Genomic DNA, 13,952 nt, shown 5'->3' on the forward strand with positions numbered 1-13,952 from the left:
GTTATACACGATAGTTGTATAACCACTTCCCGGGACGCGTTTGCTTTTCTTCTTCCTCTGATCCTTTTTTCATTAAAAGGTGCCTTATTGGTAAAGTACTATCATTACTCATGTGTTTTTTAAATACAAATTATAAATTTGATTGTTAAAAAAAAAAAGACTTTTAGTGAGTGCCTGTGCCCCTAGCAACTGACTTCATTAATTATATCTATGTATATATGTATATATGTACTGTAAAAGAATAACATCAGTGGACACTGTGGTCTACGAGTACCTCCAGTGTAAATTAATAGATACATTGAACCTAGAAATTGTATAAATCAATTCAGTACTGTAAGACCTGTGACTTAAATTCAAGTTTAATGTAAACATTAATTACAACTTTATACCTAAATTTAAAAACCTGGACCATTTACTGTCAGCTTGGTCCACTATCTAATGGAGTGGTCTTATTTGACAGCAGAAGCCAACCTAGCTTCACCTGCACTGTGTCTTGACATCACCTCTCCTCTGTCATATTTCCTTTCCTCTTTTTTTCTTATCCCAGACTCTCCTCTACAACCCACTGCCTGCAGTGTAAAATGTTGGGATAGGTGTAATACCTAGTTGACACATCCCATCACTCCTGTCAAGCTGGGCGGCTGGGAGCATCTGTGTGGAAGGGGCAAGAGAAAGAGGGCAAGGAGGAGAGAGACGAAGGAGTAGTAAGAAAGTAAGAAGAGAAGAAGAGAGCGGGGAGGAGGCAGAGAGGAAGAAGGAGGTAGAAGGGTCAAGGATAAGGAGGAGGAGGAGGGAGGTGAGACATAAGTTAATTTGACAGACAGCATTTAATCACAAGCAAAAGTTAGTGCGTAGCTTTGCTGATGTTTTGATTTTAGTTCATGTGGCTTTAAAAGGCAGCTCGAGTGAATTATGTTGCAATTAAGTTTCCCACCTTTAGAGAGTGCATGTCATTTTAGGAGTAATGATAGGAAAGACAAAAAAGAAGCCACATACAGATGTATCCAGCCACAGTGAAACTTCAAACAGAACAAGCTGGTATTTGAAAGAGCATTGCATTATTGTTAGTAATGCCACAGTCAGCCACTGTCCCAGTCACGCTACACATGATTGTATCATATCTATATATCCATATCTAATTATTATTTATATTGTATACTGCACCTTAACTGCCTCACAGTGCACTTTATATTTCATCTTTTATATCACCCTGGTCATAATCACACCAGAATCGTACCATGTCAACCTGTCACTTTCCAACTATTTACACCATGTGTAACATTTGTATATATTTTTAAACTATATTCTTATTTTATATTTTGTTATCTATTTGTATTTTTTACTATTTTTTTTATTTTTTATTTTTCTCTATTATTTTGTACTACTCTTGCTACTATGTCTGTGTTGCTGCAACAACCAAATTTCCCCACAGGGATCAATAAATTCTTTTCTTATCTTATTTGTAAAAGAGCTTTTAAAGACGAGAGAGGACACCAGCTGTGATTAAGGGTGATAAGGGGAGCTTGAGAATATTTAATGTTTTAATGTTTAACACTAAATTGTAAATTCACAAATACGTACAATTCAAAAGTACATAAATAACATATATACAACCTTTAAAACAAATAATGACAGACTGTATTTATTGAAAGGTTTTGAGGTAAACATTCCAATATGTCTGAGTTCATGTGATTCTGGCTTAGAGAGTAAATCTTAAAAAAAACAGAGCTTACATTTGTCGTTTTTTCCATCATCCCCCTCATGTGGAATAATAACATTATACTCATCTAGTTAAGATCAACAGGAAACCAAAAACAGCAAAATGATCAGCCAGAAGATTACTTACACACACACACACACACACACACACACACACACACACACACACACACACACACACACACACACACACACACACACACACACACACACACACACACACACACAGAAACAAAACAATGAAGTTCAGCTCAAACACTGACACACAAACACATATTTCCCCATACTTTGCACCCTGTCCTAAATCTGTTGCAAGGAAATGATGCCTGAGTTTGTAGGCTAAACTGGGGAACCAAAAATCTTGTATGTTGTAACCTGATGGTACGACAGAGGAGTAGATTGGAGTGGATAGACTGTGTGGTTACTCCCAATTCATTTGGAAGGGAAACAAAGGCGAATGGTTCAGTCACTGTGAAAGTGAAAGACTGACTTATGCTCAGTGAGAAAGTAGTAAGTCTGCTAGTTTTTGCATTCAGATTTCACATTTTTATATCACAAAAATTGGTGAGGTATAATCAATGTTATAACAAAAAAGGTACAAAATTCAATAAGAACCACATCACATTATATAACATTTATTGATTAACAACGCAGCCACGAATCACCAGAAAGTCAGTGAGTATGTCATACAGCACATGAAAACAGCACTTAACTGACCTCAGAGCTTCCCAGCCCGAGGCTCTGTCAGTCCTGTGAGTCAGTTGCGAGATGTGGAGTGTGACAGAAAGTATCCCAGCAGCCCCTGGGTGACTACAAGTCTGATGAGGCATGAGCCATGCTACGGTAGCATTTCATCCACAAATGCATTTTTCCCCACTGATGCCTGAGAGACAGAAACACTCCTCTCATCCCTGTGTTTTCTGTCAGTTGATGTTGAACACACATAAACACAGATACACACATACACACACGCATACATAAACAACATCAGACAACCGTAAAAAAGCAGAAACAGACACAGAGAAGTGGAGTGAGAGAAGAGAGAACTGATACTGAGTTTGTGGGATTATGTAACAATGGAGAAATCTGCAGGTTTCATAAAGATGAACTAACATCTCAGATTATGTCAAAATGAAATTATGTGTTTTTTAGTTGTTAGAGAGCATATAGTGAAAGTATGAGGAAAATCGCCATAATAAAAATGAGAGTGAGGAGGTACTACGAAGCTGCTGTGGTAATTTTAACTCACCACAGAAAGGCTACTGCAAAGATCTATAACCATGGTAACCTGATCTGTGGATCTGTGTGCAGGCTCGTGCTGCTTTGTGTGGGATCTTCCAGCAGAGGACTTCACACCAGATGTTTGTGTTGGTGGTTGATCTCTGTTGCTAAATCTGTGTTTTAGTGAGCATTCCCATGTATGTGTGTGTATCAGTTCCACCCTCTCCAGGTGTTGGTCTGCAGCTCAGTCACAAGTTTTGGTGTTAATATAGTCTGCTAGGGTTCTATGGAAATATCGCAAATCGGTAAAAAATCGATACAAATAAGGGTGGATTAAAATCGTTTCAACATAATCTATATTGGGAATTTTATTTTTAAACAGTAGAAGGCGCTATTGGCAGTATACTCTGGAGAGTATCTATAATCCTGCTCCTCACGTTGATATTCAGCGTGTTAACATTTTGAACATCTCAATATGATCCGTAGCTGTTTAATACCGTCAGTTTTATACATTGTGTCATGAAGGAAAATTTGATTTAGGGGGAAATAACGCATTTGCCATTCTTTTCGACATGGAAAACTTTTACGTTTTTTTTTATGATTAAATGATAATTGATCGTTAACATTTTCAACGATCTATCAAGGAGAACACTTGAAATTTACATCCCTAATTCAAAAATATTTACCTTATTTGTTTTAATATGTAATACTTTCATTTGGGAATCATTCACTTCCATTTCTCTATAATTGTTATGAAATTTTCCAGCAAAGTAGTTTTTGTACGGTCATTTTTTGTTTTTTTGCAAGGTACTGAAAAAAAGTGTGCAGGTCTTATTTGAGTTACAACACACCTTAAAAATGAAAAAGGATTACTTTGTTTACAAAGAAATATAAGAGAAAAAATATATATTGCAACTGTCCATATCTGAGAATTGAAATAAAATAATATTTATTAAAATTTTGAGTTTAATCCAGTTTTCTTGGAAATCATTAGAGAATCATGAGTGCATCGTATCGTGAACCAAAAATCGGGATTTGAATTTAATGGTGGGTTGAATGTATGGTTACATCCCTATAGTCTGCAGACGCTTTAAAGTAATGGAAAGTCTAGAGTCTTGTATCCTAAAAAGTAGCATTTTTTGGGTCTTTGAAACCATATGTTATATAAAAATACTATACTCTAACGAATTGCTTTAAATTAAGAGGACATTTCAACGGTAAGATCCTGTTTATGTTTAAATACATGACAACCCTGTATAATAACAGTTTATACCATTATTTTACTGTATTATTGCTTCAAGGAAAGAAAACAGCAATTTCTTGTATTTTTTGCATTTCATTTTGGGAAAAAGAATGTGAGACCCCATGCTTGGAAGGAGAGCGGAGTTAGAAGTCAAATTTCCACACAACTCCATCCTAGCAACAAAGAGGTGAGTGCATTACTGTTTTGCTTGTTAGAATAGGCAAAAACCAACACTTACTAAGTTTGAAGTCATTTGTAAGATTAACATTAGCTAGAGTTTGACATGACACACAAACAGCAGGCATACAGTGAGTACATTTTTCCAGCTTACAGCTTGATCTTAACAGTTGCTAATTGGGAAAACTCCACAAAACATTTTCTTGTAATTTAAATGTTGGTAGGGGTTGTTATACAGGTCTGCAATGCGTTGAAACATATAAATTAAAAGTGGCAACCTCCAAAAAGGCGTTTTTACAGCATAAATTGTGCGTGTTGTTCACAGCCTCATAAATAAAACAGGTCTTATTAGTTATTGTCATCATGGGTACACACTGTACAGGGCTGAATGTTTATTCAGTGACACATACACGCAGACACACAGAAACAGACACACAGACACTGACACGCAGACACAGACACGCAGACACTGACACGCAGACACTGACACGCAGACACTGACACGCAGACACGCAGATGCAGACACAGACCCACCCACCCACATAAATATATTTTCAATGTTGCTAGAAGGAAATGAATTAACAGCAAAGTGTAGTATTTTGCTACAATTAACAATAAAAATATGCAAATATACCTCTTAAGAAAAAGTGTAAATATACGGGAATAAGCTGCTAATCCTTCAAAAGTATTTTCCTGTTAAGGTTTAAAATAAAAACTGTTTACAGTATTTATAAAAACATTAGAAAACTGTAAATTTCAGCAACAGCAAGAAACTGTGAACTTTACAGTAACTTCCTGGCAACCCTACTGCCAGTTGTTTACCGTTTTTTAACAAGGGGAATTTCTAAGAGTCTACTATTACTACTTGTTGGATCTTACAAAAAATGATCAACTCTGGCTAATTCAACAGATATTACAATTCAGCATGATTCAGATCTACATGGAACGATCGTTTCTAATTCCATTATCCCCCATGAACCAGGATGCAGTCTGAGATCCTCTGGTAGTGCTCTGCTTGCTGTTCCATGATTTAAACTAAAAACTAAAGGTAACTGGGCCTTTGCTGTCAGGGCCCCCGACTGTGGAACAGCCTGCCAGAAGAAATCAGACTCCCAGTTTCAGTTACTCATTTTATTTCACTACTCAAGACACACCTTTATAGTAAAGCTTTTATTTTATGAATTTATTTAAATTCTTAATGTTTTACCTGCTTTTATTCTCTGTTTGTTTTTATTGCCTCTCTCTTTCTATTGTCTGATGTTATAGTTTTTGTGAAGCACTTTGTTACTTGTTTTGAAAAGTGCTAAACAAATAAAAGTATTACTGTTATTATTTCTTTTACAGGGGAAATAACTCAACAAAAATCATGTTTTACGGACACTTCTTTGCTTGAAAAATGACAAACTGTAACTATTTTTTCCGAATAACAGTTGAATTATTCCCATTGAAGTGTCTGATTCTTTCTTTTACTCTATGTTTCATCTCTACCTGGGTACAACAATCTCATGTCTAAAGATAAAAAAAGTGGCTAAACCACAAACACCTGCAACACATCAATGAAAGCTGACAAAATCATCTCCAAAAGCAGACAAAGCGTTTATAAAGGCAGGTAAAAACAGGTCCATGTGTGTTTGGAACTAGCCGACATTTTAATGAGAGCAAGAATAAAGGAGGTTATGCCACTGTCACGTGGAAAAATTGGCTTGAATGATTTACAATGAGAGGTACAGTTCTCGACAGGTAACGGCTGTATTACCAAACGAACACCTCTACGCATCAATGTTCAGCTAGTCGCCACCCTCTCAAGTTAGACAAGCAAATTAACGCCTCTGAAAACAAAAGTGAGGTTTCATAAGTGCTGTTACATCAGTAGAGTCAAGATATTATGAAATGAACAAAAGCAAGGCTTCAGTTATATATGAAGATGTGTGCATGTGTGTGTGTGTACAGCTACACGTGTGGGTGTTTGTGTGTGACAGTGTTGGACAGTTTACACGTGAGGGGCTCCTATTTCACCATGAGGGGAGATTGTAAAAACGGCTGCAAGGTCATGTTTACATTGGTCAACTTCCTGTCAGTGGAGCAGAGGTAATGGAGATAAGAGAGTTCAGAGACAGCAGGCAGCTCGATACAGGGAACAACCAAAGTCATGCATAGTTATGATAATGTATCTGTGAGTGTTTCACTGTACAGAAAAACAACCCTGTCCTACGTATCACTGTTACTGCTGTTCTAGGTATTGATAGTAAAACTCATAGTCAATTTAGTTTTCTGACTGGTCCATCACTACTGGTCAAAGCTACCTCAATCAGTCTGCTAGCTGCCTTTATGTGGTTTGTCGTCTTTTCTGAAGAGATTTTGAAGAACTCAGTTTTGTCATAAAACCTCAGCACGCACTGAGAGTGAAGTTTGAGGTTAAAACCTAAACCTACGGACACAGGCACTTCACCTCTCATGATTTTCTAACATTTTTTTTCACCCACACAAGTCAAGCTGATATCAGCTTCAGCAGCCTGTTGCACCAGCTGTGTGTAAGTTCAAACGTAGCCTAGTTTGAACGTAATTTCTCATTTAGGATGGAGTTTACACTCTACTAACGTTTTGGGCGTTGCACCAGCTGAGATAGTTCCAACGTAAGCCTAAGTTGCAACTTAATTCTCACACTTGGGTCCTAGTAGGTGTAAAGTCCTCCGTAGAGTATATCGGCCACCATGGCAAGTCGTTTTGAAAAGTGGGATGATGAGGAGATACAGAGGGTCCTCCCAGTTATAGGACGTCTGCAACGTGATATCCGCGAGAGGTTAAATCCTTTGGAAAAATATGATGACCAAGATTTGCCCTCCTGAGTATTAACATATGTTGTAGTTGATAATTGTACCACTCGATGTCACTTTAATTATACACACCGTAGATTAAGGATTTATCATTACATAGTTTGTTTCTGAGACGATTATAGGCACGAAAGATAACAGTGCATCAAAAATTGGTGCTTTCCTCTGATTGGCTGCTGGAAGTGTGTACGTCATATCTGCGAAAATGTTTTGGTTAGTTTGGACTTTACTGTCTACTAGTTAAGATGAACCTTATGTCTCCGTGTTGCAACCAAACAATGTCACAACTTAACGTTTGGTTTAGGGTGGACTTTACACCCTAACTTAGGACACAACTTATGCACAGCTGGTGCAACAGGCTGCAGATGAATACATGTATGGATATATGTACACACATTAATTTGTAATGAGACCAGAAGACACAGAGACCGTGCACATGTAAGAGGTCCTCTGCTTTTATAACATTGTTATGTCATCAGAGGAGATCATTAAGTGGAATGTTTAGTCTGTTTATTGCTGCACACACCTCAAATATTTGGATATTTGTCTTGACTTGTGTTGATATAGAGAGATGGAGAGCACACATCTAAGCACTTCGGTTTAAGCTCAAACTTGATGTAGAAGGTTCAGCAGCTCTATTGAATGATATCTTATATTTAAGGTCAAGAGGAGGCAGCTGTCAGCCTCTGTGATCCTTTCGCTTTAAGCAACTACATGTTACTCTTTGTCACTCTGATCCTGAAGGTGACACTACTCTAGAGAGGATACAAAAACATTGAAATGGTATCTAAAATTAAAGAGTAGTTATAGGTTAAAGTTAAAGTTCATTCAAACAAGACAGAAGTCTTCGTCACAAATAGAAACCTGTCTGCTACTTCAGCACCATGAACAGCTCCGTGGCTTTATCAATACACAGCTCAGATAAGACTGGGTATGGTACAGAGCCATGGTCAGGGCTAAAGATTGCAATTTTCACAGACCTCTGTCAGATAAAGGATCAATGAATCCAGCAGAGTGGACAAATATTTTTGCCAAAGTGCTCTCTTGACTAAATTACTGTGGTTTGGATGGTGCAAAAGGGCGGGAGACAGGAGCTGTGTCTTGTAACGTAGTTAATTTTGACTTGTTTTAAACTGAATAGAATTTAGTGCACAGACTGTATCAATGGACGTAGTATTCGTAACGTCACTCATCTGTTTCTGAAGCACTGTTTTGAAGCAAATTGTCGGCAGGAGCCATATTGGATATGCTGAAGTCAACCTAACTGCTGTCGAGCTACTGTGAGGTAAAGAGGCAGGCTTTGAGCCTCCTCGCCAACAACTACAGTGGTCCCGCCTGTCAGTCAAGTCAGTCACGTCCTTAAATGGGCAAAACTTGTAATCTTAATATCTTCTGAATCGTTACGTTTAGAAAAAAATTCACCTCCTTTCAGTGTGTGGCGATGGAGAAATGAGCTCTTCATACGTTTTATGTACCAGGCTGTAAACATGTTTATTAATGCTGCAAAGAACGTGTTTTTTGAATTGGTGTCTATGTGGTTTCCTGTGTTTCTGCAGCCAGCCTCAAGCGGATGCTCAATGAACTGCAGTTTTTAAGACTTCTGCATGGGCTTTATATTTTGAAACCGAAGGTTGCCGCTTGGTACATATCTAATGTATCTCTTTAATTGATCTCATTCATTATAGTCTGTCACAGTATTCATCCATGTAATGATTTACTTCAGCTTGTCAAAAAGACTACAATAAAGTAAGTTTATCTCCAATATAGCAAATAAGAGGTGTATGAACTGTATTAGAGCTCATACCGTTAAAAAAAAACGTCCACAAAAGCATTTTAAATTGCAGTATCTCTTCAGAACTACAGACTAGTTTGTGGAATTATGATGTTGTTTGACCTTTTAGCACACAAAGGCAGACATGGGAACAGTATCTTCATTTTACATGGAGAGCACTGTTGCGTAAAACCTATTGTTTATTAGTGCCGAGTTCCCCTCCCACTCAGTTTTGGCACCTGGATCACAGACACAGGCCTTTGGCTATAACAGAGGCATAGAAATAAAAAGGTAGTGGTGTCATAACTGTACGGAGGGAGTTTTTTTTACTGACTAATGAGTTTTACTCACATTCAAAAAGTGATGTCAGCTTCCAGACATATATGAACATGAACCGTGGTGTGTCTACTTTGCGCTTCGGGCTGGTCTGATGCCAAGATAATCTTGCTTTCTTTGGTACTTTGCAGTGTAACAGCAGGTGCACTCCCATGCTGTGCTGTGCAAACACATTTCTCAGTTGACGAAACCAAAGCAGCAGGAAAGACAGTTACATTTAGATCAGGAGAATAGAGATGTTCAGCCATTCCTGTTCTCACGCCGACACCTACACCCACACAGCATGCCATCAGCAGCTCATGAATGGGCGTTAAAGGTCAGGAAAAAGAAATACTTCCTTACAGTTCTTCTCAGACAAAGTTGGCCTTTAATGTAACAGTTTGTGTTTCTTATAGGTTCTCCCACCACCCACGTGTTCAGGCTTTTCACCAAGCACGGCGGGGAGACTGAAGACTAACAGGTATCCCTTGTTGCTTAAAGTATATTAAATCCTTTAAGCTGACATCCAGCTGTTACTGACGCCAGGAGAGACAGTTCCATTTGCATGTACAATGGATGTGAAGACAGACTGCCTTCATTCAGACCCTTTGAAGTTTCAAACTTGAAATCAAGTGACAAATAAATTACCATACTTAATTTGAACCGCATCCTTTGGACATTGCATCTTTTTTTCTGAAGTAACACAACACTACAGTATCAGTCAGCCCAGGAGTGATTCACACAAAAGGATTCAAGCAAAAGGATATCATGGACAATACAATCAGCAATGCTAAAGGTAGTAGATACCACCCAAAGTTAAAATATTTTGACAACAGGACATACAGTATAAAACTGAATATTGCGTTGCTCCATCACACAAAGAGAAATCATGGTTAATCTGAAGCTAATAATTTCTCTATCCTGCATTTTGTCTAGTTTTTCTTTTTCTGTTCTGTCCCAAAGGTGTTGTCCATCTGTGGTCTACCATCTGCCGGAGTAGAAGGTTGTCCTAGAATCAAGCTTTTCCTAGTCCAGTGGAGGGAATGCAGTAAGATTTCTGAGAAATCATACACCTCACTGTCTTCATGATGAGTTCTGATATTTCTTTATACTCTAACAAGGGGAGACTCACTTCCATAACCCAGCAGACAATGTGAAATGCCTTGGTTAGCCAAAAGACCGCCTTCCTCAAGGGGGATGGTTTTACTGGTAAACCTATTGAAAGGTCCAACCAACACTCAAACCACCTCCCAATGTTTTGGTCTATTATAAGTTGACAACCCTAACCACATCCACATCAATAGAGACAAGACCAGAGCATCATTGTGAAACAGAACTTGGCATGACTTATAGAAAGGGCTGTACATCTATCAACATGTGAGGAGAGCAGCGCAGGAACGGGTTCAAATGGTGAGAGTTACACCTGAGCCTAATTCTCTTGATTTGTGGTAACATCAAGCATTCTGTACGGCACCATCTTGTGGAGGAGTGGTTCTCCATCAGCCCAAATTCATCACTTGTTCAAACTACACCAAACTGTGCTGATAGGTGATCTGAATCGCCAAATCCTGCAACAATGGTTATGGTGCACAGGTGGAACCGGGTCAGGAACAGGAGGGACAAAACACATAAGGCTCAAAGAGATATGCAGACGTCCCAGGGCAGGGCTCCTCAACACAGATACCAGAGCCAGTAGATACCAGGTTAGTTCAGGGTTTTTAACATGCCACAAGGTCACATCGCTCTACAGCTCTTCCTTGCTTTACTACAGACATGTTTTCTATTTAACACAAATCGACAGATAGCCGAGCTCCATGTTAATGCACAATCCTCGCAGATTGACATAACAAAGCACCAGCCAGATAAAACAAGGATTGTGACGTAGCCATCACCGGCTCTATGAAGTAATCGTGGAAGATTCCTGACCCTGAGCCTAGTTTGTTTGACATGTGATTTATTTTTTTATGCTGTCATTTCCTAAATGACACGCCTAACACTAAATAACAAACCTTCATGTTTGTGACAGTCAGTGTTTGTGCTGGCAGAAAATTGGCAACTTGAGAAGGTGAATCAGTTTGTTGTTTCAAATTTGTGTGAGGAACTGTTCGTTGGTGGTGACTTTGGCGCCGCCTGTGGACAAAGTGATACCTCCATGTCTTTGACAGTCTTGTCCTGTGTCTGTTGTGTCTGCCTCATTCTGCTTCATTCTAGCAGTAGTACTTGTTTCTGACGTTTTGCAGTGGAGAAAGGAAATAAAGATTATTTTGGTAATTGCCCAGACTGAAATCTCTCCTGTGACAGTGGTTACAGACGTTATGAATAACTGTAAAGAAACAATCTGAAGACATTTTTGCTGTTGTAGGTTAACGAGAACATCAGTACTAGTTCATCACTTCTTACAGCAGCTTAAAGTCATTGGTTAGGTTAAGGTTTGTTGTTTGATATTTTTTCACATCAGAAATGCCAAAATTGTCCAGTTCCAGCTCCTAAAATGTGAAGATTTGATTGTTTTCTCATTCAACCACAATATGAATCTTTTACCTTTGGGTAATGGACCGATGGACTGACTCATTGTTCTATTTGTTTTTCAATTCTAATACCAAGATGGTGTTAGCTTCTGAAATGACGTACTTATGCTTCAGAACTTCTGAAATAATTGATAAATCATTAAAGCAGTTGCAGAAAATAATTATCTTTTGATTAACCAATTTGTTTACCTTCTTTTTTTTTCCAGCTCCAAATTAAATGGTAGATATTTTATCATTTTTTCAAAGAAGCAAAGCCTCTACAACAGAAAATGGAAAAGATATTTTTTGGTTATCCCATCCCATGTTCTTGGTAGAACATGGGATGGGACTGACAAGACAAATAAGGCTCAGAGAGATAAAGAGACATCACTGGGTGAGGCTCCTCCACACAGACATGATACCACAGCCAGGGGATGACAAAGATCAATGAATACAGACGAGGGATTCAACGTGAAAAAGAGTCACATTGTTCCACATGTTAATCATTGTTAGTCTGAACAATAAAGGTAACTTGTGAACTTAGTCTTAAGGTGAAATGCTAGTCTTTTTTGCCTTGTATTGTAGTCGATGAAAACTCAAAACATGCACATTTTAGTCTTTAGTCAAAACAGTTTCTCTCTTTAAACTCGCTCATGGAGTAAATCTGATATTGATAAAGGTTGTACCGTGTTTAAGTTTACAACATTTCACTCCTTTAACACTTTTGCTTGTGTAATATCTTAGATGTATTGTGAAGCCCAGACTCTACCACCAATGTAATGCTAATATGCTGTCCCTGCTGATCTACTAGACTAAGGTAAGTGCATTGTCAACAGATAGAAGTGGTAATATAGAACAGTGTTCCTTATTCAAAGTCAAGTATAAACACAGCAGTCTTTCTTCTGAGGCCGATGTGTTGATATGTTGATTCTCTGCCTCAAGTAAAAAGTGCTATGAACACACAACACAAGAGCTGTAGTACACAATGAAAATGAGAACGATGCATGGAGGCGGGAGAACTTGTAGGCGTACCTACAGCACACTTTTTGCAGATAAGTGCCCGAGCTAACACTGCATTCCTCAACTAACTAACTAAGCCTATTACAGGACTGTATTGCTTGTGCACTTCAGAAACGTAGTGGGGGAAAATATCATGGATTTTGGAAGTCTGGCGTCCCTCCTCTACTACTTCTTCTTGTTATCATCTCGTTAACAAAAATAAAACATATTTGTCAGAGTTTTTATTATCAGTGACATATTTTAGCGTGTCTCGTCGAGAAAAGGATTGATGACTAACATTTATCGTAATAATTTCATTAGCAAAATTAAGACTGTCTCTTTGGACTGGATGGTTGCAAATGTGGATTTCATGAACTGTCTTTCGGAGTGGCCACAGGAACACAAATTCATTTAGATGAATCAAAAAAGCCACATTTTCCCGGTGTTAGCTTCTCAAATGAATTCAATGGGTTTCTGATTATACTCTGTAACATTAAATGTAATCAAATATCTTTGACTTATGGACTCTAATATGGTAACATTTCTTTTTTCGTTATTTTTTCAAGGAAGAAGAGTTTCTTAAATGTGACAATGCTCTGCATGTTTGTATTTTTTGTGTCACTATAAAGTGATCATCTTTAACTGGTCAATTTTTTTTTGAATGGACTTCATGAGAACTTTAAACGTCTTAGCTTCACTTCCAGGAAGATATGGGCAGATAATGAAATTTATACCTAGTTGCAACTCTGGCCACTTGTGCACTTAGTGGTTGTTCAACACCAGAGAGATTTAATTTAGCACGTTGAGTGCATCCAGTCAAGCCCTTCCACTTCTCTTTACTTCACAGTTTTTCTTTTGAAAAGACTACAAGTGGCTATGTCCTGAGGAGGGATCAGTACATTGAAACTAATGTTATCTTATCTAATCTATAATACCAGCCACAACATTTGCTGCATTCCTCAACCCTCCAACTGCATCAGAAAAACAACTCGATTAACTGCAATAAAAAAAATTGTAAAGATGACCAAAGACCTCAGATGGACCACTTCCAGTAGCAAACAGTTAGTGAGTCTATTAGTAATGATTTTAGTCTGAGGCTACCAGTCCATCCCTCATCTGTCATGCGGCTCCTTACATTTTTTATGAAACTTGTGATGTGCGTCAGTTTT

The 13,952-nt window shown here is 38.2% G+C and overlaps 1 protein-coding gene and 1 long non-coding RNA gene across 5 annotated transcripts in view; one reads left to right on the forward strand and one right to left on the reverse strand.

Annotated features, from left to right (window-relative positions):
- slc23a2 (solute carrier family 23 member 2) overlaps positions 1-13,952 on the reverse strand; it is a 45,702-nt gene that overhangs the window by 22,707 nt on the left and 9,043 nt on the right. The gene's annotated exons all lie outside the window — the stretch shown is intronic.
- On the forward strand, positions 4,285-10,454 carry LOC117819304. 2 transcript variants are annotated; one of them, XR_004632528.1, is made up of 4 exons: positions 4,285-4,370; positions 9,430-9,614; positions 9,694-9,758; positions 10,241-10,454. It is a non-coding gene; the product is annotated as an uncharacterized LOC117819304 (long non-coding RNA). The 2 variants fall into 2 exon arrangements; XR_004632527.1 differs by lacking the exon at positions 10,241-10,454 and having other exon boundaries at positions 9,694-9,924.

Source organism: Notolabrus celidotus, chromosome 9, assembly GCF_009762535.1.
Source record: "Notolabrus celidotus isolate fNotCel1 chromosome 9, fNotCel1.pri, whole genome shotgun sequence".
NCBI lineage: Eukaryota > Metazoa > Chordata > Actinopteri > Labriformes > Labridae > Notolabrus > Notolabrus celidotus.